General features: G+C 42.3%; 1 long non-coding RNA gene across 3 annotated transcripts in view; it reads left to right on the top strand.

The window, feature by feature from the left end:
- LOC138854005 (uncharacterized) overlaps positions 1-26,313 on the top strand; it is an 86,101-nt gene that overhangs the window by 18,177 nt on the left and 41,611 nt on the right. Inside the window, exon 3 of one of the 3 annotated variants that reach the window (XR_011393183.1) lies at positions 24,581-26,111. The exons of the other annotated variants lie outside the window; for them this stretch is intronic. This is a non-coding gene — a long non-coding RNA (uncharacterized lncRNA). Of the gene's footprint in view, positions 1-24,580; positions 26,112-26,313 lie in introns of those variants that run through there. 3 annotated transcript variants of the gene reach the window in all.

Raw genomic sequence — 26,313 nt, 5'->3', positions numbered from 1 at the left:
AAAACTTCTTAAGCAGAAGAAACTCTCGAAACCTGTCACAGGTACGTCAGCCTCGGTCCTCCCCCCCACCTCCCATTCATTTCCTCCTCACACACTATCTACCTACTCGAGTTCCCCCTTCCATTTCCGCTGTCACTCGTCCTTAACTACTTCCATTAACCCTGGAAGGGGAGTCATGATAACCCTAGCGTACAGCGTTGTGTCACTCGATTATGAAGACGATCCAGTGCTCGTGTAAGTGGTCAAAGTGTTCATAGCACAACCAATATGCCTCGAGTTCGATCTCCGGGAATGATGGGATGTATGAGAAAGACTACACCCTCTTTCCCAGTTCATCTAGCGGCAGCTTGCTTCATTCATCTCTTTCCTGGCTAGTCAAGCCAGTGCGTGTCTATATCATTTCTAAGTCTGAATTCTTCATTGTTGTTTGTCCTGTCTGAATTCAATATTTTCAGCCTGGATTTCTTAATCTATTTCTGCAACATTTTGAGTTACTGATGATGTGTAGAGCGCAACACGAAAAGCCTAGATATCATTTAACTCTCCCTTTGGTTATTTTGCAGGCACGCACGCACGCACACACACACACACACACACACACACACACACACACACACACACACACACACACACACACACACACACAATGTGCACATTCTGTTCTTATTTTTCGTCTAATAGTTTCGACTAGGGGCCACTTTCATTTTTCCTGCCTCTCTCCCTGCTGTATTTACCGCCCCGCCTCCTCTCTGCCTCCTACAGTTCCTAGTACCTATCCCAAATATAACTTATTTTTGCAAGAGGATCTTCTTTCTCTCCTCCCTTCAGCATCTACTTCCTTCAACGGGGAGAGAGAGAGAGAGAGAGAGAGAGAGAGACTTACAGGCAAAGATAAATAAAGAGGGAACTAAGGAGAACACTGAAACAAAGAACTTGAGACCGCGGTGGCGGCTTTTCCAAACAAGAAGGAAGTGTTGAGAGGAGACGCCGACAAAGACACACAAGGAGGTATGAGGTGTCTTTTTGGGTGACTGGGGGGAAAAGGGATGGGGATTGTAGGAGAGAGAGAGAGAGAGAGAAGAGAGATTATGGGGGGGGAGGGAAGGGGTAGAAGTAGCCAAGGCGACTACGACTGACTCCATCAACACACTTGTCAGAGATCTAAGAGACACTAGTAGAACGGCTGTGAAGTCCCTGAGACACCACGCTCGCTCACAAAGCCAAGACACTTGTGTAAAGTTTAGAACATTTAATAAAAGAAGTCTTACGTCAGGCGATAATCTTTATTACAGCTATCATTAAATATCATCTCCCAAACCTATTTATCCAAACACAATCCCACACAAAACCAACGTTTCCAACTACTTCCGTTTCTTAACCATCTCTTATACTCTTTCCCACCTGGAGTTTACCTGGAGGTTATTCCTGGGATCAACGCCCCTGCGGCCCGGTCCACGACCAGGCCTCCAGGTGGATCAGGGCCTGATCAACCAGACTGTTACTGCTGGCCTAAAATCATAGAACCAATTTGAAACTACTAAAGAAATCCAAGTTAACTTAAGATCACTAAATCAGTTTAAAGTATCAATACGCACTTGAAATTGTACTCTTGTAAATTGTACTAATTCAATATTTTTTTCGCTATCTTACTAAAAAATTTTCTAATTATATTTTTGGTATCTATTCTTTCCCCTCAAGGAAGGTTCCTTGATGTTGGTGAGGGGCTCTTGATTTAGGGAATTGGATCTGTGCACCAGTTCCCCGAATTAAGCCTGAATGCCTTCCACATCCCCCCCCCAGGCGCTGTATAATCCTCCGGGTTTAGCGCTTCCCCTTGATTATAATAATAATAAAAATATCTATTCTTTGCAATAATGCGTAATTAAAATTTACCACTCGATAACCTATATCTAGTATTCTGTAAGTCTTTCTGCGTAACAATACTTTATTACATATAAACTACAGTTAGTATACTACACAAAGAAATAAGAATTTGATTTTAAATATCCTGAACTACACATGACTGTTCACAATTTATTAGTAACATCGTGCCATTTACAACCTTTTTTAACTACGTTCATTTTCTTGCGTGATTTCCAACGTCAGTATCTGAATGTTTTCTAAAATTTTACAAATGCTATTTTTATTTGTAAGCTAGATTTTATTCGCTTACAAACACGTATATTTAATCGCAAATAAGCCCATTTAAAAAAAAGTAGCGAAACAGTACCAGGAAATACTTAAATCTTCACTAGAATAACTCGTGTTGTGGGTCTATTTTAACTTCAGAGCGACCAGCGCCTAGCCTTTTATCCACCTGTCACCTACCATCGTTAACTCTGCGTGGTCCAGTAGGCCTACGGCTTATTGCTTCTCATTGTGTATGTTAATGGCTATGAGGCAGTAGACAGCGGTAGCAAAGAAACCAGGATTTTATCATGAGTTGTTCCCGGAGGTCACCGCCCCAGCGGCCCGGTTCCCAAACCAGGCCTCCTGGTTGCTGGTCTGATCGATCAAGCAGTTATTGCTCCCCCTCCCCCCCGGCCCATAGTCTAACACCCTCCAGGTAGACTCCAGGTATATCCATATTCACTGGTGTTGTTAGTTCAGCTCTCAGGAAGAATCATCTGGTGAGGGACTCAGTGATATGAAGACCTACTCACTGACTCTGAAGAGATTCGGAAATATATATTGTTACATTGATTAGGTGTGGGTTTGACATCCTAAACTCACTACTAATTTTATTATGCTTTAGTTCCTGTAGTTCTCGTTTATGCGCTAATGCGAAGCACAATTCGCTGTTGAAAAGGTGTATACATTCTTAAATCATGGAAATAAGTCCCTCTGTATGACTTTTTTTTTGGGTAATCCTGGGTAATTTACACTACGTATCATAATTGTACTTATGTGTACCTGTACCTAAATAAACTTGCATGTCTAAGAAGACAAAGAGGCAAAATTGTGAGGTGTTGAGATGGTCTCCAATATGTTTGCCCGCACTTGTCAATCCCCTTGTCCTGGGTCAGCCGTCGGCTCGCCTCTAATATCTGTCTAGGAGAGACAAGTGTACGTATGCTGTATAAATGGCACAGGGGAATTTGCAGAGGAATTTCCCCACGGATGAGGAATATAGTGTAATTATTACCATTGGTTCAAATGCCGTCGCGGTGAAAGAACATACTGATCTACTGACATTTTTTTAAATTTTTCGGTAGTTATTGTGTAGGTAGTACTTACGCAATAATTTCCGATAACTACCTACACCTGGTGAAGGGCTGTTGATCCAAGAAATAAGAGCCACTTATTTCACTTTGTTTATACAGAAATGGGTGACACTTAAGGGCTTTCAACATGCTATCAAGTGTCAACCATTTTTATATTAACGTATGTCGAAATAAACTTGTATTTGTGTTCCTCAGTGTACTTGTGTTAAGCCTGTGTGACTCTCACGGGCTTAACGTTTTTCCCATAAATATAATAATATTGTGTATATAGCTTGTGACTGAATAGGCATTGGTGTAGTTTACTTAGAGTACATAAACCTGTAATAGTCTAATTCGGACCGAAACGTCGTTATAAATTTCAATCTCCCATGTGTGGGTAATTTGTATATTCCAATCACAGTATTGTGCCTTTTTATTCTTTACTGGTTATTGTTATCTGTTTATTTCTTAAGAGAAAAATTAACACATGGCCTTGTCATTAGGTGGTCTGGTGAGTGGTGTCAACACATGACGGGAGCAAAATAGTGGAATCTACTGACACATGTAAAAGCAAAGATGGCTAGCTTATTCGTTAAGGAAAATTCACCTGGTGCGTCTTGGTCAGATAATATCTTGAACAACGCTACTTCCGAGTTTCTTAAAAAATTATTTGTCACATTATTTGATTCGTTATGTCCTTGATATTAAATCACTCCAGACAAATTTGTTAAATGTGGTAAACGCTTAGCTCTCTTCACAGCTGTGGCTTATCATGCTGTTAGACGTGCCTTTAACATAAAATTAATCATTCCCAGGTCATTCACTCCTTGGGACACTAGAGAACTGGAGGTTTAAGAAGGATCCTAATTTGATGGCAGTCATAGAGGTAATTTTTAAGTAGCAGTGTCAGCTGAGAGCCTGAGTGAACCAATGGTTGTCTGATACTGGGAGCTTATTCGAGCTTTATTGGCATTATATGTCAAGTGACATAACTACCGTTAATATTGGAAGGAGTGAACTGTCATGATACTGTCGGGTTGTCAGTTTCTCGAGGTGTTGAAGGTGGGAATAGCTTCAATGACAGGCGATTCACTTTTTTTCTCTTTTGTAATTACAGTAATCCCACAGTAATAAGGATGCATGTTGCCAAACTCTATTCTGATTAGAATGTCAAACATATTGGAAGATGGCCGATATTTCTCGTGTTTATTGATACCGTGTCTGATGATTCCAATATTTAGGTTTCGTTAAGGCCGACTGATCGGTAAACGCCTTCAAAAACCTGCCAGTACGTTTTTGAAGACAGTTAAGGTCTGTCAGTAATTCCACTTATATTTGAACACAACTAAGTGAATACACACGGCCACTTTCCTCAGTTTGTCCTCAATGTGCTAAGGTTAGGTTAGGTAAGATTTGTCAGGGAACAGGACGAGTTTTTTTCTGATACCGGCCTTAGTCATACGATGACCCACAGCGGAAGGTTCTTAATACTGGCGAGGGGCCCTTGATCGATAGAATTGGTCCTGTGCTCCAATTCCTTGAATCGAGTCTGAATGTTTTACAATCCCCCAGGGACTGTATGACCCCTATAGGTTTAGCTTTCCATAAATGTAATAATAACGCAATTAGTACTCGCGCATACACGCTGAACACATTATTCTGGTATATTTAGCAAGTACACAGCATTCACAGATTGAAACATGCAGAGGCAGACAAAGAGAAAGAAGAAACTATGAATGAAACAAATGTTTGTAATAATAATAACAGACAGCTACTAGTCGTGTTAAAAGACATACAAGAAGCCACACAGTCTGTCAGCCAGACATATTGGCGGTCATAGATTCAGACAGCTAGATGGACAGGAAAGTAACAGGAGGAAAAGGAGAGGCGAGTGAAGTATTGGTGGGAGGGAACAGGGGAAGATGGTAGACGTGGGTGGTTGGAGAGGGAGTGTCTGGGTGGTGGGGCAAAGGGGTAGATGGTAGAAGATGAGGAGTGTGGAGGGTTGAAGGAGAGGAATGAAGTGGGTGAGAAGAGAGGACAAACAGAAGATGAGGGGAAAGATTGCCTGTTGGTTACTTGTAGTAGGTTCTGGGGTCACCGCCCCTGGCAGTTAGGTCACAGATGAGGCTTTCCAGTTGCATGCTTGATCGACTAGGCTGTTAGTGCTAGTCGTATGCAGACCAGCGTATGTACCACAGTCCGGTTGATATAGAACTGACACGTGGAACTTGACAAATTTTCTCTTGAAGACAAATAAGGCTTAGTTGACAATTCTTATGCATAAAGGGAGAGTGAGAAAGAGTATTGGCCCCCTTGCACTTACTGAGTTCTCTCCAAATATGCGCATCATGCGCCTTTTTTTTTTTTTTGAAGTATTTTGCATCTACCAAGCCTTATTTTCACATAGTGATTTCGGGGTACAGGTACAAGACAAGCCTTCAAGAATGGTCCAGTTGTATATTTATATTTTTCTTTTGATAAATTAAACACATGTGCAACACTTGGGTAGCTTTAATGAGGAAACACTTCACCTGTGTTGCACATGTGTCTAATTTATCAACTTGTTGGTTCTCTGAACCATTCATCTACATATTTTTTCTTTTACACAGATCAGATTTACAGGCCAAGAGCTGTTGTCCTACCATAGTTCATTTCAAAGCTCAGCCCCATTTAAGGCACTTGAAATAGCAGATCTAGGGAATATTCAGAGAACATTCACTGCATGTATTTGTTGAGTCAAGCACCTTAATTACTGAGATATTTTAAATCCCTGACCTGTACTTCCTAGAACGCAGGCGAGAAAGATGCATCATAATCTACATCTGGAACCTCTTCAAGGGGGGCTCCTTGGTGTGGTGAAGAGGCTCTTGGTCTGAGGAATTAGACCTGTTGGTCTCCTTCCTCAGACCAAACCTAATTACCCCCAATCCTCCCTTCCCTATCCCATCCTCCCCATCCTCCCTTTTTCCTTTCCTCATCCTCCTTCCCATCCCTCCCTTATTCCCTTCCTCTTTTTGGCCTTTGGGACTCTTCCCACAGGCACACTAGTTAGATAAGATAAGATTTCGTTCGGATTTTTAACCCCGGAGGGTTAGCCACCCAGGATAACCCAAGAAAGTCAGTGCGTCATCGAGGACTGTCTAACTTATTTCCATTGGGGTCCTTAATCTTGTCCCCCAGGATGCGACCCACACCAGTCGACTAACACCCAGGTACCTACTTGCTGCTAGGTGAACAGGACAACAGGTGTAAGGAAACGTGTCGAAATGTTTCCACCCGCCGGGAATCGAACCCGGGCCCTCCGTGTGTGAAGCGGGAGCTTTAGCCACCAGGCCACCGGGCTGAGTATTGGGGTCCATCCCATTCCGTTGAGGTTCTTGGCGGTGGTGTAGTTTGCCATGGAATCTGGATCGCCTGGGGATGTCCCAATCCCTCTCCGGTCTCCCAGGGGGTGGCTTTGGGTGTCTTGGGTGTCTTTTGGGCAATGGGTGTATCTCTGGAAACCACCTTTCAGATTCCGGGGGTGGTGGCCAAAGGGGGTATGCTTTGTGGTGGATATCTGGCCACCTTCTCTTTTGTCCATCGAGGTAGCTCGGCAGATGTGAGGTTGCTATCCCAGATTGCTGGTTTACTGGCATGAAGGGTAGAATATGGCACGGGTTCCATTCCGTGTGGCATCTGCACTACTTGCAGTGCTGAGGTCCTCTTGGGTGCTGAGGGAGATTTCCAGCCCTTTCATTCCTCCTAGGAACTATTCCTCCCCATTCCTCTTTTTTTTTATTTTCATTTTTTTCTTAAAAACAAATAGAAAGAAGTAACCTAACCATGGAAGACCCAGTCCATGACCCTGCTACCCCCGGGCCCCTTTTTGATACCTTACCCCATTCTGACCCTGCCTCGTTTTTTGACCACTCTTCTAACACTCCTGAGGCCCCTGTACCTCTTGCTGGTGCTGTTTCATCACCCGCTTCAGGTACCAGGGTTTTGACTGACTCTTTCAATTTGTCTGACCTCCGCTTCACATATCGATACTATTCCTGTCACTATCAAAAAACATCATTCCCTAAATTCATGTAGTGGTACTGTCATTCTGCCCCATACCATAGTCCAACAGAATTTCCAGACATGTGGCAATGACATTCTCGAACAGCTGGAACTCCAAGATCTCCCAATCCTTAAAGTAGACACTTATGTCCTTCCTGCTCGCGGGTGGAAGGACATAAGTGAGCTCCCATCCTCTGTTTATGTAGCGGGACATTGGTTACAAGTTTGAAAGGTGATCCCTACACTGCAACAGTGTAGAAATTGCTGGCAATTTAGTCACCTAGCGATATTGCAGATCTATAGCCGAATGCCCAGTCTGTGGTGCCAATGATCATTCTAATACATCTTGTAGTCGACCTCCCTTTTGCCTTAATTGTCATGAGGCTCACCCTTCTTACTCTCGCCGTTGCCACACCTACTTAAATGAGCAGGAAATTTGTTGCCTCAAAGAGGCAGAAGGTCTCCCTTATGCTATGGCAGTTTCTCATCTATGCCTCCAAGGGAGACTACCCCATATTTCTTATTCTCGTGTTTCTAAACATCCCCCCCCACTTCTGGGGCCCCATCTTCTGCAACCTCCTCTGTGGTTACCCCTCCTATAGTCACTCCTGTCTCTAATTCTTCTGCTGTCCTGGGCTCAGAAGTCCCTACTTCAACACCTCAGTCTGTTCTCACATCTTTGTGTTCTCCCTCACAAGCCCCAGTATTGACAAGACATCGTACAACACCTGCTCCCAATTGCCCCTCTACTTCTAAGAAGTCCAAAAAAACCCCCATTGCTCAAATCTCCTTTAACCCCTCCTTCCCTTCTTCCACCTCCACATTTTTACCTTTCCAGTCTCTGTACCTGGTTCTTCCCCTCTCACTGCCTCTGTTACAAGTGTGGAGGTTCACCCTCCTCCTCGTACTGTACCTTCTTCCCTTGTCCCCTCCCAAGTTTCTTCCTCTTCTGTCCCCTCCCACACTACTTCTCCAGTTCCCTCCACCCTTTCGTCCCCCCTACTTTGGTACAGTCCATTATTATCTCAATCTTTACACACCCTCCTCCTCCCATCTCCAATATTGTCTCCCATACAACGTCTTTGAGTTCCCAAACACTTGAAGCTATCTCAGAATATATTGCAGAGACTAAACCACCAATGGACACCGATCTGCCCCCAGCTCCTTCTCTTTCCTCTCCTCCATCTGTGCAACTCCTTTCTTTGCAGCATTCCATTCCTTCGCTACTTGAACGTTTTCCACTGCCACCACATGTGGACTTTTCAAACCTCTCTAGTCCATAGGTACCCTTACCTACTGATTTCTGATATCTTTATCATTACCAATCGTGGCCTATTTACAGTGGAATATCTGTGGCCTCAGGGACAATTGGGGTGAGCTTCAGATGTTGCTTTCCCAGTTTTCCCCTGTTGGTGTTTGCTTACAAGAACCAAAATTACACTCCACTGTTATCTGTCCCATCTCAGGCTATAATTTACTGTATTCTTCGGATCCTTTTTCTGATGGGACCTTTAATGAAAGTGCCCTTCTTCTATGTCCCATCAGCTATTTGTTCATACTTCACTGCATGACACTGCAGCCCATATCCACTTGCATAAGTGGTATACAGTCTGTTTTTTGTCTCTCCTTCTTGAGCATTATCTATTGTGGATGTTGCCTTTCTTGTCTTATTCTTATCGCTACCACTTTTGTTACTAGGCGATTTTAATGCTCATCATTTCCTCTGGGGGGTCTTGCTGTGATTCCCGTGGCATTCAGTTGGAGGCTTTTCTCGCTTCTCACCCACTCCATGCTTTAAATACAGGTACTCCTACCCATTTTGATCCTTGTACTCATACTCTCTCTTGCATCAATCTCTCGGTCTGCTCTTCCTCCACTACACTAGACTTCACCTGGTCTGTTCTCCCAGACTTACATGACAGCAATCATTTTCCAATCATTCTTACTTCTCCTTCATATTCACCACTGCTTCTTAGCCCACGCTGGGAATTTGATCAAGCAAATTGGGACCTTTACTCGCAACTAACTGCTTTTAGTGAAGTCCCTTCTTCGTCCTCCATTGATGAACTTTTACACCTCTTCTCGTCCTCAGGTTTAATCACAGCTTCTCATTCTATACTCCAAACCTCGGGCAGGCATTCTCAGAAGTGCATGTCTTGGTGGTCTTCTGCTTGTGCTCATGCAGTACGTTTGAAACACTCTGCGTGGGGCAGGTACCAGTACAATAGAACCACTGAGAGACTTTTTGATTTTAAGCAGAAGCATGTGGTCACTCGCCATGTCATCCATGATGCTAAACGCACTTGCTGGCGAGATTGTTTCCACCATCACCTCTGCTTCCTCTATGAGTGCAGTCTGGAAAAAAGTACGGAAACTGAGTGGTAAATACTCTCCTGACCCGGCTCTTGTTTTGCGGGTTGCTGGTGTTGATATAGCAAACCCTCTTGATGTTGCCATTGAAATTGGTATTCATCTGGTCTGTATTTCTCAGGGGCTACATCTATACCCCTCATTTCTTTCCTTAAAGTCTGACAGAGAGTTAGCACCCTTAGACTTTTCTTTTCTCAAAGAAGAATTTTATAATGTGCTTTTTACACTTCGGGAACTGGAGGCGACACTCTCAGTTGGCCGATCATTGGCAGCTTGGCCAGATGACATTCACATTCGGATGTTACAACATTTACATCAGTCAGCCCTTGAAGTCCTCTTACACCTCTTCAAACTTTTGGTCACAAGGAGTTCTTCGCAAGCTGTGGAAATCTGCCATTGTTCTCCCTTTCCGCAAACCGAGTACTACAGGACATGATGCCTCCCACTACCGTCCCATTGCTCTTACCAGTGCAGTTTGCAAAGTGATGGAACATCTGGTAAATTGATGTTTAATGTGGTATTTAGAGATGCACAACAGTCTCTCCACTAGTCAATATGGCTTTTGTAAGGGCCGTTCTACCATAGACCCCTTACTGCACTTGGATATGTATGTTTATAATGCATTTGCAAATAACCACTCAGTTATTGCCATGTTTTTTGACCTTGAGAAGGCATATGACACAACTTGGAGGTATAATATTTTGGCCCAAGCCCACTCCTTAGGCCTCCAAGGCAATCTACCATCCTTCCTTAAGAACTTCTTAACTGACAGACATTTCCGTGTTCGGGTTAATAATATGCTCTCCCTGGACTTTGTCCAAGCTGAAGGTGTCCCCCAGGGATGTGTTCTGAGCACAACACTTTTTCTCCTTGCTATAAATGATTTGGCTTCTCTTCTTCCGTCCAATATTTGGTCATCACTCTATGTTGATGACTTTGCTATTGCTTGTGCAGGTGCTGACTGTCACCTCATTACAGTTTCTCTCCAGCATGCGGTCAACCGTGTTTCCAATTTGGCCACCACACATGGGTTTAAATTTTCCAGTACTAAAACACACCAAACTACTATCACTAGACACACTGTCATCTCTGATCATCCTTTGTACCTCTATGGCTCATGTATCCCTGAACGTGATAGTCAGGTTTCTAGGCCTTCTCTTTGTAGGTTATCCTGGAAACCTCACATTATCTCTCTGAAGGCAACTTGTCACAGCCGGCTGAACCTTCTTAAAACCCATGCTCATCTTTCATGGGGAGCTGATTGTTGAACTCTCCTTTGCCTACATTCATCCCTCATTTTCTTGAAGCTCGATTATGGTGACCAGATCTATTCAGCAGCCTCTCCTACTCTCTCTAGCCTTAATCCCATCCATCACTAGGGATTATGTTTATACCTTCTTGCATTATGCTCCTCCCCTGTTGAGAGCCTCTATGCAGAAGCGAATATTCCATCCTTGTCCGATCGCCGTGATGTCCAGTGCTTTTGCTACTATGTTCGCTCTCATGATCTCTGCAATCCTTCCATATATAGAATAGTCACTGATGTTAGTAGACATTATTTGTTCATCGCCCCTGTTTGCTCCATCCCTTTTCTCTTCATCTACATTCGCTCTTGTCTTCCCTTCAGTTACCACCTTTCTATGTTCATGTAACATCTCACTTTTTCCTGCCCCCCTGGGAAGTTCCAGCTGTTAATCTGTTCTTTCTCACTCCCTTGCGCGAAAGCCCAACTGCCTATGGTTACTTCCCGCTCTCTTTTTCTTGACCACTTCCACTTTCATTCTCATGCCATTGCAGTGTACATGGAAGGCTCTAAGCCTTCTGACGGCGTTGTATTCACAGCAGTGTTTCCAGACAGTGTCGTGTGAGGGCATTTACTATCCTCGGCTAGCATTTATACTGCTGAATTGTATGCCATTCTTGCAGCACTTATCCATATTGCATCTATGCCTGTGTCATCATTTGTGGTTGTTTCAGACTCCCTTAGTGCTTTACAGGCTGTACAAAAATTTGATACACCTCTCTCCCCTGTTCTCCATATCCAACTTCGGTTACACCGTATCTCTACCAAGCATAAAGATATTGTTTTTTGTTGGGTCCCTGGTCATGTTGACATACAGGGCAGTGAACAGGCAGACACCACTGCACAGTCAGCAGTACATGATCTTCCAGTTGGCAACAGCGTTGGTCTGATCTGCTTGGTAACAAACTTCATTCTACTGGCCGTCTTCTTGTCATCAGCGTCAAGGTTGGGAGGCTACTCTCTCCCATCTTCGCATTGGCCATGCTTGTCTTACTCACGGGTATCTCATGGAAAGGCACCCAGTTCCTCTCTGTGAGAATTGTTGGGTTCCAGTATCGGTTTGCCACATTCTGTTAGACTGCCCACAAGATCAACGAGCATGCAGAATCCTCCAACATCGTCTCGACTCTGCTGCTCTCTCTTTACCTTCCCTTCTTGCTGATGGACCCTCCTTTACTCCGGACTCTCACTGACTTTTTGACAACTGATTTACTCCACAAACTCTGATAATGATACCTTTAGCACTCCCCTCAGCCCTTTCTACCTCACTCTCTTGCTACCCTCTACCCCGGCACTATCCACTGCCCTGCTGATCTCTGTAACCTACTAATCATCCCTCTCCCTTTTGCCACCTGATACACTCACTTCCTTCCCTGCCCTGCAGTGCTGTATAGCCCTTGTGGTTTAGTGCTTCTTTTTTATTATTATAATAATCTACGCCAGGAAAATCCTAGAGGGACTGGTCCCAAATCTGCACACAGAAATCAATTTTTAAGAAAGTAAAAGACTAAGTAGATGATGCAGCATACTTCCGAGTGAAAAGCAGGGTGCCATGAGTACAGCCTGGTTGATCATGCCCTGATTCACCTGGAGGCCTGGTTGAGGACTGGGCCGCCGGGGCGTTGACCCCTGGAACACCCTCTATGTAGAACCCCCTCCCCTAGGATGGGACCTGCAACAGTTGACTAAACCAGATACCTACTTACTGTTAGGTGAACAGAGGCAGCAGGTGCACAGAAACATACCCAACGTTTCGACCAGTGCCAGATGTTTCTAGCATCCTCAGTAATTCTGGTGCTTGACTGAGTTTATGGTCAGTGAAGGTTTTCTGTATATTCTCTAGCTTTGCCTTGAAGCAGTTAACAAACAGCAATATTTCAGTCTAGTAAGACTAAGCGTCTTGAAGAGTGTCATCAAAAGTTTGGCATCTCTTGATTTGAAGTTTTTTACCAAACCTTTCATTTTCCTTCTGACTGCAGTTAGAATATTGTTGTTGTGAGCCTTGAATGTGAGATAATCTTGACATTATTACTCCCAGGTCTTCCGCTATGTTGAGTGACTCGTGTCTGTCTTGTACTGCATGATTTATTTATTTTATTAAAATTTCCATGAGTGGCTCACTAGAAGTAAATGTATTTAGACACAGGTACCCACAAGTACAATCATGATACATTGTGTAAATTTCCTGGGATAATCCCCCCCCAAAAAAGTCAGTGACTTGTTTCCATTGGAAGACTTGCATTGTATTATGGTTTGCCGAGTCCTTAGTGGATGCCACAGTCAAACAGATTGTAGTATCGTCAGCAAAGGATGATACGTTGCTATGATTAAATCCCAGTCTGTGTTGGATATGAAAATGAGGAAGAAAAGTGGGGCGAGTACGGTTGCTAGAGGAACGCTAGAGCGGTGGGGGGGGGGGAATGGGAGTGTGGAGTGGGAGAAAAAAGGGAAGGATGTGGGAGTGAATGAAGGAATGATGTGTGGCTTCCCTTATGTGAATTCCCAGTCACTTTCTCAGCGCTCTCTCTCTCTCTCTCTCTCTCTCTCTCTCTCTCTCTCTCTCTCTCTCTCTCTCTCTCTCTCTCTCTCTCTCTCTCTCATGTCTGAACCGGAATGAAAGTGCAATTATAGGTATTGAAATTTCCCCATAAAAAAAAGTGGGCATATGTATAATTGTGAATTATTCTCATGTAGCACAAAGGCTGCAAAGTTGAAATATAGTGATAATGCAAAGGTAGTAGTACACTGGTAACGCACAAATAACACAGTGGTAGCGCACAGATAACAGAGGTAATGCGTTGGCTACGCTCTCTGTCAACGAACAGAAATATGGGATCGATCCCTAGACGATAAGATACACACGCGTCTCCCTTCAGCTGTTGCGCGTGTTGCCTAGCAGCAAACACACACCTGGGAGTTAACTATCGTGGCTGGCATCCTAGTGGGAGGAAAGAATCCCAATAGAAACTCTATGCTTTTCTGTTGCTGCGCCATCCGATGAAGATATCCCCGTATCCAATAAGCCCAGATCCTTGTACCGCAATGCATCCAAAAGGAATAGTGCAGAGTGTGACATTTGTTTTTAATGCAGGTAGATAGAGAGAATGGATCACAGTAGAATGACATGGAAAGCATATAAATCTATAGGGGAAGGAAGGCGGGGTAGGGGTCGTCCTCGAAAGGGTTGGAGAGAGGGGGTAAAGGAGGTTTTGTGGGTAAGGGGCTTGGACTTCCAGCAAGCGTGCGTGAGCGTGTTAGATAGGAGTGAATGGAGACGAATGGTACTTGGGACCTGACGATCTGTTGGAGTGTGAGCAGGGTAATATTTAGTGAAGGGATTCAGGGAAACCGGTTATTTTCATATAGTCGGACTTGAGTCCTGGAAATGGGAAGTACAATGCCTGCACTTTAAAGGAGGGGTTTGGGATATTGGCAGTTTGGAGGGATATGTTGTGTATCTTTATATGTTTATGCTTCTAGACTGTTGTATTCTGAGCACCTCTGCAAAAACAGTGATAATGTGCGAGTGTGGTGAAAGTGTTGAATGATGATGAAAGTATTTTCTTTTTGGGGATTTTCTTTCTTTTTTGGGTCACCCTGCCTCGGTGGGAGACGGCCGACTTGTTGAAAAAAAAAAAAAAAAAAAAAAGATAGAGTTGACGATTTGAAGTGTTCGGAAGAGATATTCAAAAGTTAAGGCATGGAAACCATGGAAGGGAGAGTGAATGACAAGCAATATTCCAGTTTCTTCCATAAAAATAGCAAATTGACATCTATACAGCCCAGTATTAATCTGATCCTTTGACCAAGTAAGATACAGCAGTACAGAAATCTCGAACTACGTACAGCCAGCAGTAACAGCCTCGTCGATCAGGCCCTGATCCACCGGGAGGCCTGGTCGTGGACCGGGACGCGGGGGGGGGGGTTGATCCCCGGAATGTCCTCCAGGTAGGTAGTAAAAAGAGGCTTGTGACGACGTTTCGGTCCGACTTGGGCCATTGACTAGTCACACTAACACACGAAGGTGAGGGAGCCAGTATATATAGGAACGGAAGACAGGGACGGGACACAGAGAGGAAGACAAAGCAACTTTAAAATTGTAAAGCCACTCGAAAGGCAAGTTTTCCACACATTTAATGGAAATCAATTTGAATTTCATTGGAAAATTAAAAACCTTCACACCTGATGAAAGTTTGAACTCGATCAAGAGAAACATTCTCTATTATCGCACAGAAACTAATAATCTCTTTCCTTAACTTTGTTAGAACAGTGTCAACTTCAGACGTTCAAGGCTTAAATTTACAACTGATAGTCGAGTCATTTAGCTGCATCAGACTTTACAGCTTAAAATCATAAGAAAACTTTCTTAAGTTATCTTAAGAAAGAAATGCTTCCACGATTTTCTTGAACAAATTAATAATTTAGCATACAGATTACACATAGGAGAGAGAAGCTTACGACGACATTTCGGTCACTCAGACCATTTAAAAGTCAAATTGACTTTGTAAATGGTCTACGTCGGACCGAAACGTTGTCGTAAGCTTCACTATCCAATGACAGAGTTGTTTGTGTGTTCCTGTCACTGTATTATGCATTTTTGTTCAGTAAATTAGCACGTACACACTCCAGTAACAATCTCAACTTTTATTTAAGTAGGACACAACTGTATTCTGTCTTCCAGTGGATTGCTGACTAAAATATACTGATAAATGAGGACCAGTTTCAGTTATTTCCTTACGGAAGAATGGAGGAAACAGAAAAAAAAAAATCCTATAGCTACCACAGTTATCCTCTGGAATAACTAATAAGCCACACTGCTTGACTTTCTTGGATAATCCTGAGTTATTAGTTCTCCGAGGTTACTAATCCATATAAAGTAACCTCTTTTTTCAATAGAGTAGCAACATTTTGCGGATTTACCAAATTGCACTGAAAAAAGTTATTTCACAAACTTAACTATTTCTCACTTTTTTTTTATATATATATATATTTTTTTTATTACACAAAATCGGATACACCAACAGTGTGCTGCTACATTTTTCTGTACGTTAGTTCCACAGTGGGAACAAAATCTATGCTTTCTGGCACATTTTTTTTTCTCGCATCTAAAAAATAACAGGAAAAGGTTCCACCCACCTTTCCCACTAAGTACAGCTTACATTTAACATTCATCTCTCGGCTACACCTCACTTCCTGACCCCTACGTCTTCCTCGTAGCCCCCTTCTTCCCCAACAGACCACCCCTCACCCCTTCTAATGATACCATTCTTGTACTGCTATTTTGCCTCAAAACATCCACTAGTGCTGTCAGCTGACCACACGACAAATTCCTCCCGTGTGTGTGTAGTGTTTTGTGGTGGGATGTAATGGTGTGTGTGTGTGTGTGTGTGTGTGTGTGTGCGGTTATAGTGTGTGGGGTAGTTCAACATTAACATTCGGAGGGATCGCCACTACACCTCATTTACACATGTAATTAGGTTGGTACAGCTTACGTGGAATTACCCCTCATCTCGTCTGATCCCCTCCCCATTTCCCCTCGCTTCTCATCATCTTCATTCCTCCTCATCTTACCATCTTCATTTTCCTCATCTTCTCACCTTATTCAGTTTCTATTACCAAATTTTCCAATCACCTAATTCTATTATTTCAATATGTCCTAAGAAATTTCAAATTTTTCTCACTTGCTATGAAATATAATTTACCAAGCTCAATCATCTTCACAAAACTTTATTTTTACGAGTGAGGTTTCTACAAACTGGACACTGGGTCACCTTACCATGATGGAGGGATTGGAACTCTTTCCTTAGATTTGTTCAGCCTGAGAACTGACTCACGAAATCGTAATGACACGATTTTTTCAGCCTGAGAACCTTGCTGAAATTCATTTTTGGCCCTAAACCGCTAGCTCAGAGATTTTTTTCCCTTTCATCGAAAATTGCTGTAACTTGCATCCAATTAACTGCAACAAGTTGGATTGCGGCAGGTAGACCAAGAATATTTTCATGATGCGGACAGGATCCGAACCCATGGCAAGCTACTTTTAGAAGGCCAGTGCTCGATTATACCATGCCGGCCTAATAAGATTAGTCAGACTAGGTATATTGTAAATCATCATCTGTCTTGTGGAGGTTAGCATGGGCCCAACTGAGAACAAACGCAAGGTTTTACAGATAAATCTCACATGAGTATGGCTGTTGAGGCAAGATCTTGTTCAGATAATTTTAAGAGTCATTGATAAAAGCTTTGAGCTGGGACGAGATCTTCCCATAGACTATGGAGTGGAACTCTTCTCCAGACTGAGGGATTGACCACATCAAATTTGAGGGTACCTGGAGTTTACCTGGAGAGAGTTCCGGAGGTCAACGCCCCCGCGGCCCGGTCTGTGACCAGGCCTGGTAATGGACACTGATTATATCTTTACAACTCTACTGCTTCCTCCGTATTCGAATGGTAGGCGAAACCTTTCGGAATAAAGATACCTAACAGTTGCACATATGTCTTGCTTATCATGATTCATATTGTCTTGGGTGTTTTGTGCTCTAAATGAAACCAAGCATCCTGTTGGGTTTTGCTGCCTGCATTGAGGCCATCGCTTAGTATATTTTAGATAATTACTTATTGTAAAATATAACTTACATGTAAGAGAGTGAGTGATGGTGAAAGTGTTTCTTCTTTTTTGGAAACGGCCGATGTGTTAATGCTTATTGCTTTTCAACTATATATTTTCCTTCGTCTCTGTGATTGGGTTTAAACACTGAAATTCGTCTCTCACTCTTCTGTTTCGACAACCTGTCCAAGTTTCTCTGGATGCTTTGACAGTCGGTCACAGATACCTAAATAAATTTGGTACCGTGTTATCTAGCAACTTTGCAATTATCGGTAAAAAAAAACCCACATTCAAGAACACTGATGGATAATTAAAACAAGACTGGGCCTGGAACCGACCCTTGACGGACCCCACTCATCACGTTTCTCCACTAACACACTTCGCCATTTAATGCTACTTACTGTTTCTTGTCAGTGCGCGGGATCTATACACCAAGAGCTGTATTTCAGCGTATATGAATTGAGATTTTATTTTAATCTCTATTTTAGGATTCAAGCAATCTTATCAGGTGGTACAAAAGTTGTGTACAACCGTAATGACGCTCGTATAGTCGATAGGCTTTAATCTACATTAACTAACCTTTTTGTGAGACAATCACTGATCTAGTTCTGATGATTGCTCCCTGTGTCGTGAGTCTTAAGTTTAATAAGTAATCTCGGATGTAGTACTTTGTTGCACCTCTTCTAGAAGCCAAGGAGTCTAGAGGTTCTAGAAACCTAGAAGTTACAGGACTCCAATGGAAATAAGTCGCTTTGACTTTTTTGGGTTATCCTGTGTAATCTACACATATGCTGCTATGTATGATAAATTATGTAACTGTATTTGTGTATACCTGTACGAGAAAACTTGTATCAGAGAGAGAGAGAGAGAGAGAGAGAGAGAGGGAGGCTGAGGAGGTATGCCTGTTGGCACTGGTAGGTTAGGCACACATGTTACCCATCAGAAGTGCCTCAGGCACACTTCCTGTTCTCCAGGTGTCCTGATCTTATTATAGACATGGAACTCAGGAAGCTCCCCAGCATCACAGTTGCCCTGGCGACTGTAAGGCCACTTTGTCTTGGGAAGAATCCCCTCCCCCCTCCCCCCCCCCCAAAAAAAAAAAAAAGCTTTTATTATATTCATTAGGTAACGTTAAACCCATAAGGGTCGCATAACGTCTGGGAAATCGAAGGTAATTAGGTTTAGGTTTGATTTAAAGAAGATAAAGACAGCTACGATTCTTTAAACTTTTAAAGAGTACTTTAATATAGTTATCCTCTATATGACGGGTCTCAAAGCAATTAAAAAAATTCAAGACATCGTCATTAAAATTATAAGAATCGGGCATATCAAGACATTTGTAATATCCTTGATCGCTTGCTTTGACACCCAGAAAATATATTAAAGAAATTGACCTACCCACAATGCACTGCTAAATAATTTTTAGAGAAAGTAAGCCAAATTTGAGGTCTGGGGATATACAAGATCTCTGATGTCTCTGCTAGAGAATACAATGAGCATATGGGGAAAACGGAATGCTACATTAACTGGTTTGTAGAGTTTGTGGCCTGTCAACAGCACCTGGGTCATTAAGGATACATTTTACCTGAACACCACAGCGAAGAATTAATTCTTTAGTCCTTAAATAACACACACACACACACACAACTATACAATATTGTATCCTTGCAAAATTAAAATCATTGAAGGACTCGTCAGTTCTAAACCCAACATCAATCTGTCACAAGGACAGAGTAGACAGAAATCATCACCAACAATCAAATTTCACTCCTCCATGAACTAAATATTCATTTAATATCACATTACTAAATACACTCCTCACGAAGCTTATCGCCAGTAATCCCATGTCAATATTAATTGCCTGACAGTCAGTCAACAGCCACATATCATTTAAACTTATGAATCTAAACAAAAGTCCACCGACAGGACGGCATCTGCTGTTGTTGCCATTTTCTCTCATGTGAAACAAAGTTTAAAGTTGCCTTAGGAAAATTAAGTTGGTTCACTGATCACTGCTGATTCTTAGTTATCACCGAATGGCAAAGTAATCAGAAAGGAATTAACGTGCAAATTTATTATGAATTCTGTTTCACAATGACTTCTTATCATGATATTAAGGTTTGAAGAAATGACCACCTCATTTCAAGGCTGAGGGACTGACCGCCTCGTATCAAGGCTGAGGGACTGCCCACCTCGTATCAAGGCTGAGGGACTGACCATTTCATATCAAGGCTGAGGGACTGACCACCTCATCTCAAGGTTGAGGGACTGGCCACCTCATATCAAGGTTGAGGGACTGGGCACCTTATATCAAGGCTGAAGGACTGACCCCACAAAACTCCTATTTTTGTTTTACTGTCTTTTGAGTTATATTCACCTGTATTCAAATGAAGACTGCTGTTGTACAAGCGAAACCTTTCCGCAATAAAGATACGCAAATGTTGTCTCGTTAATCAACATTTACTTATTAATACACAATAAAGCTGATAAATTATGTGGAGAGAAATCTCCAGTGCACGATGGGGGCGATTTCACCCCCCGTCTTGAAGGGGATTAATGACCCTCTCCAAAGAGGGTAGCCCTCTCAGAAGGGTTTGTGAACCGTCTTGCTGTCTCCCTCCCACAACAGAGTTATCAAAACCACATGTTGGGAGAGGCATCACGAGGGATGCATCTCTCTACCAGACTTCCTGGCCACTTGCACATAAGAATGGAAATCTGTGGGAGCTGCTATTTCCTCGTAGGAAAAATTCGTGAAAAAACTGTCCACACTTGATGTACAATCAAGGGTATTATGGCTCGCTAAACCCGCCTAGAATACCAAGAAACAGGGATTCTAGGATGAAATCTGTTGCAAAAGCAAGCAATGAATGTCTATGAAATTGAAGTCAGCATTTCCCTTGTGGGACGTGGATCGCGGCTCCCAAGAGGGTCAGATTGCTACAAGGACCGAACGGGACCGTGTCACAGAGGGCATCGCTTCTCTTCCACTAAAGAACAAAAGAACAGCAGTGACCAGTGCGTTCTAGACTCTTGATCTGACAATCTCAGGAAAGCTAGGAAAGTTGACTAGTTCCCATTATACGACTCAGGAAATTCGCGGTAGAACTGACCACGGTATATAGTGCTTATTAACGTCTCCGTGTCCCACGAGTAAACATTGGGAATGCTAAAGTAAAATACAGTGTTATTTAACTTTCTCCCTACTGTGATAGTGAGTGACAATAGTGTGTAACCAGTGTGATTGGGCAATAACATTCTCGACGTGTTGTAGCGAACATGTCATGTATTCAGGAGGAAACATCAAACCCGAAAGGGTCATAAATAGCCAGGAGAATGGGAGATAAATTGGTTTGATTCCAAGAAGAGGAGGTGTCGCTCCAATTATTTTCATCAAGATCTCTTCACTAGATTCTAGGTGGGTGTTGGGTGAAAGCCTGCCGGGACAAATAACCCTAGGACATACGTTCCCAGGACAAAAAAACCCTCGAACAAAAGTCCCCAGGAGAAAAACCCTAGGACAGAAGCCCCTAGGACAGAAGCCCCTAGGACAAAAGCTCCTAGGACAAAAGCTCCTAGGACAAAAGCTCCTAGGACAAAACCCAACAATAACAGAACCTTCATAACCAAATCATAACCTAATCTAACTTAATGTAACCTAACCTAAATGAGAGGCTTTTTATCCCATTTTGCTCTTAAAGGGATTTTTTTTAGCAGCTTTTGCCTCGGTGACGGTCAGAAGGGGAAAGGGCTTTTGTCCGAATCCCCCATCAAGACACCTTCCCTCATCCCTCATAAATGGTTACATGGTCATAAAATCCCGCTGACAGCCCTGGATGTTAAAAGAGTGTCATCTGTCACTTTTAATTAAACCAATGGTGTGAATGTTTACACGGAGTGAGTTAGTGATCATTGCACCATGAAGCCATTTTATTTGAAGGCAGAACTGTCATGTATGTTTTTGTTTAATTTGCTGTTTGCATCCACACTGGTGGAAGAGTTATTAAAGTGTCGTAATTGGCTCTTGAATAAACGCGTTCGTGCTCTAGTGCACCATACAATAGGTAATAATACAAATACACCGTTGTCTCGTTATATTAATGGTATACAATATGACAATGAGATGGGTAAGACATATGCACAGCATTTATAGGCCTTTATTTTTAAAGCGTTTTACCTGCTCTTCAGTAGTCTTCGGTTAAATACAGAGGTTGCTAAAATAGTTGGAAAAGTAGGAGTGGAGGGGTAAATATGAGGTGGTCCGTCTCTCAACCTTAAGTAATTTTGAGGTGGTCGGTTCCTCAGCCTTGAGATGTGTTCAGCTGCTTGTGTAAGGAAATCCGTCTCCTGCTCTAGGCCAGAAAACAGTACAGAAAGTCGATAAAGAGTTAGAAGGCCGAGTCTTTTGTTGTGATTAGACCTATCATAATGTACACTTGGAAAATCCTGGAAGGAATGGTCCCAAATCTGCAGACAGAAATCACTCCCTACGAAAGTAAAAGACTGGGTAGGCGATCCAAAATGCTCCCAATAAAAAGTAGGGGCGCCATTGGTACATTAAGGGAAAACACCATAAGTGTCCGGGGCCCAAGACTGTTCAACAGCCTCCCATTAAGCATTAGGGGAATTGCCAATAAGCCCCTGGCTGCCTTCAAGAGAGAGCTGGACAGATACCTAAAGTCAGTGCCGGATCAGCCGGGCTGTGGCTCGTACGTTGGACTGCGTGCGGCCAGCAGTAACAGCCTAGTTGATCAGGCCCTGATCCATCGGGAGGCCTGGTCATGGACCGGGCCGCGGGGGCGTTGATCCCCGGAATAACCTCCAGGTAACCTCTGCTGAAGAAGATCTCATCACCGGGGTCTAAATTTACAGATCAATCAATCTCTCGAGTTTCTGTCTCCAAGTCGGTTATTATTGAATATATCTATGTTAATATAACACTGTAAACACCTTACTTGACTAGAATTATTATTTATAAGTTAAGAAAATACCAGCCAGAAAGAGGTAACGTTTTGTGATTATTCTAAATATGATGATTATAAGCCAGTTACCTGAAGATATCGTTTATTTGATGTTCTTTAAAGAGAATATATATATGCTGAACTCTTTTTGTATCCATAGTGGTGTTCCCAACCCTTATCCCTACATGTAGTCTCCACGCACACAGTAGACATACTGTCCTAACTGTAAGTAACAGTTACACAGACACTATGGGGCTACAATTCCTTTTCTATAGGTTACAAAGACAGGCACTCCTGTATATTATAGACAGACATTATAGCTTAACGTAACTCTCCTACATACTACAGAGACACGCAGACACTCTAAAACTAATGTTCCATCTATGTGCTACAGAAGTATACTTCCGTTTGTCAGTATTGAAGTGATGGTAACAACAAATGTACAAGTGGAAGATATGCAAGTGAAATATTGGCTGCACTTCACATGTCAAGATGACAGAGTTTTGATCTTATTTCCTCATTGATCCGCTGTCACGAAGTCCATCTAATAAGCAACATTTCTTGTCTTACTTTGCATTTACCAGCACACCATCTGCCGCGCTTCAACCCTTCAACCCTCCTTCTCAGCACGTATGCCGTATTCTATTCAAGATTGATGGACTGACCACATCGACTCAAGGTTGAGGGACTGATTACCTCATTCTCCTCCTGTTCTTCAAGATTCTCCTTTGTATGGACTGATGAAGCCACTGTGTGGCGAAACGTTTCCTCAATAAAGATACCCAAGAGTTGCACATGTGTCTAATTTATCAACATGTCGGTTCTCTGAACCATTCACCTACAAACCCTAGGATACACTAGTACCCTGATTTTAGGATAGTAATCATCCGCGCTCCAGCCTTAAATCGACGGGCCACAGCCATAGAACCATTAATTTTTACCCCCTTTACTTCTATATCAAGAATACTGCTTCAAGTAGTTACCGAACAGGTCATCATTCTAGACCAGTTTCAGAACTCGGTTTCCTGACGAAGAATATACTTACATATATGTATTTCTCCCTGTTTAGGTCCATTTATGATCAACCCTTTACCATCTGTGAGGTTCTCTTATGCATTTTGGCGTATCTAACGCTGCAATGAACCTGCAACATTTTAACAAATATATATGTGGTTTACAAAAGCGAAATGTAGATTAACAAAACACGTACAACACTTGGATATTTGTATTGTGGAGACGTTTTGCCAACTTACGGCTTTATCAGTCCTGTACAGAGAATAATATTGAAGACATGATGCAGTAGCTTGAGTGATTAGTCCCTCAGTCTTGAAAGACTCGTCACCTCAAACTTCTACTACAAGTCTTCTCCCATCTTCAGTATTATCCTCTGTACTGAATTAATCAAACCCAATTGTTGTACATGTGTCTTATTAAACCAGTCTATGAACATCTGTAAAAGACGTCTGTTAAGTGCCTGGAAAATTGTGCCATGGATCATCAAGAACTTGGTAATCGGTTTATTTGCTTTTGTACTGTAAAGGAAGCATGTTGTTGGCATGTGTGTGTGTGTGTGTGTGTGTGTGTGTGTGTGTGTGTGTGTGTGCGTGTGCGCGCGCACGCACTTGAAATGGCTTGGAGGCGTGTATGCACATATACGTGTGTTTACTTACACGAGTGGGCGTGTACACACCTGCAGTTCTCAAGAATCTTGATGTATCATCCGCGCTGTTGCTGTCATCACTACTACACACTCACGCCCACACACGCCCATCCTCTCGCATACATACCCTCTTACGTCCATGCACCCTCTCACGCCCATACTTCCTCTTGCGCCCACACTGCCTCTGACGTTCACACACACATCTACAGACAAACCCACATACACTACGACGTATACACCCCCCTCACCCATACACCCTCACCTGTCATACATCTCGTCCCCTTTTGTCGCCCTCTTTGTTTTAATATCTTTATTTCTACAAGTACATGTACAAGGTATACAGTCCTAGCTGAAATCAATGACATATTACTATATAGAAAGCCCTGCCACGTGAAACTTGTCTTAACTGCCTCTTCTTTCATTTACCAGCAACTTGCTGACACGTTTGGGATATGGGAAGAACAAGGAACTCGAAAAGGACACTGTATACAAAACCCAAGAGGATCTTCAAATAGAATGAAGGGAATACGGTAAAGACCTGGGAGTAATTATGTGGGCTGACCTTTCTTTCAAAGAACACAGGCAAATGTCACGACAGCCAGGAAAATAAGAAGTTGGATAATTAGAACATTTAAAACAAGGGAAATAGGGCCAATGGTAACATACAAATCTCTTGTGGTCTTATTTAGAATATTTTTTAGTGTTGAAAGCAAAGAAGATATCAGAGATTATTTACAGCCTGCATAGAGCCTTTAAATTACTGGTACTCCTCAGAGACCTAAATATGTACTCACCAGTGTGAAGGAGAGAGAGAGAGACATGTTAATATATACTTGGAAAGTACTACAGGGCTATGTCCCAAACCTGCACACTGCCATAACAATCTAGAGAGGAAATTGGACAATTATCTCCAAGTGCCAGAACAACAAGGCTGTTATGGGTATTTGGCCCAGTGGGCTGCCAGCAGCAACAGCCTGGTTGACCAGGCTAGACAAGCCTGGTTCAAGGCCGGATTCCTACACATTTCTACAACATTGGAAGCTCCTGAAGATGTGATTGCAACACGAAAGACCAAGAGCTATTACTTAACGCTTTCTGTGGTTGTATTTCATCTTGTATCGCTTCTTCACGATTATTACATACTTGTTAATATTTCATTGGTTTTTGGTCTCTTCTTCTCAAATAAAAAAAACGGAAAAGAGAATCAACTATTTCCTTAAACTCTTTAATTTTTTCCTAACTTCACAAAACCCTCAACATACAGAGTTCCATTAATTTTTTTTTTACAATATCAAACACACATTAGAAAAAAATAAGTAATGGTTTTCACTTTATCATTACAGAGGACACTTTTTTTTTTTTACCCCATACACCTTACATATAACATTTTTTTATGTACCAAACTAAAAGAAATCAAATTTCGCAGTTTTTACAATATGAGTTTCGTTCATAGTGCCAGGGGGACCCAGTCAACATCAAGCCATTCTTTTCTACATTTCCTGATCAATCTCTCTGATTCGATTCTCGGTTAATTTCAGTTCACCCGAGAATACTGCTGGAGTACTCAATCTGTTACTCAGTCTTGTTCATAACTTCAGGTTCCCAGAATAAATCACACCACAGATGAAGTCTGGGCTCAGATCTCCTTGGGTCCGCATATCACAAAACACACAAGACAACCTCCCACTTATAATAACCAAAATATTTTTCTCCACTACAGACTCCATATTTTGTCAGACATCTTGTAAACAGACTAGCACCATGGTTATCACTTTTCTGTACTTAACAATATCCGCACTACATTACTTTTTCTTAAACATTGTAAACACAAAATCCTAAGTCTCGTTTGACCTCCGCTTCATAATTTCAACATTCATTGAATCTTTCTATAAAAAAATATTTACACAGCGCAATAATATCGTTAATAAAAACAGCAGAGGTTTCTGTAATTCTCTTAACATTTAAGCAGTTATTTATGTAATATAAATTACTAACCCAAACAAAACTGGACAAAATACAATTATAATTTCAATGAATCGTAAAGAATTTTAGACAAATAATTTATTGTAAACATAATTCATTAAACATACAATAATCTTTCTTCCCTATTATTACACTAATTATATAAACGTACAATAATCTTTCTTCCCTATTATTACACT

Source organism: Cherax quadricarinatus, chromosome 45, assembly GCF_038502225.1.
Source record: "Cherax quadricarinatus isolate ZL_2023a chromosome 45, ASM3850222v1, whole genome shotgun sequence".
In the NCBI taxonomy this organism is placed as follows: Eukaryota; Metazoa; Arthropoda; class Malacostraca; order Decapoda; family Parastacidae; genus Cherax; species Cherax quadricarinatus.
This window is presented reverse-complemented; position numbering and strand designations above follow the sequence as displayed.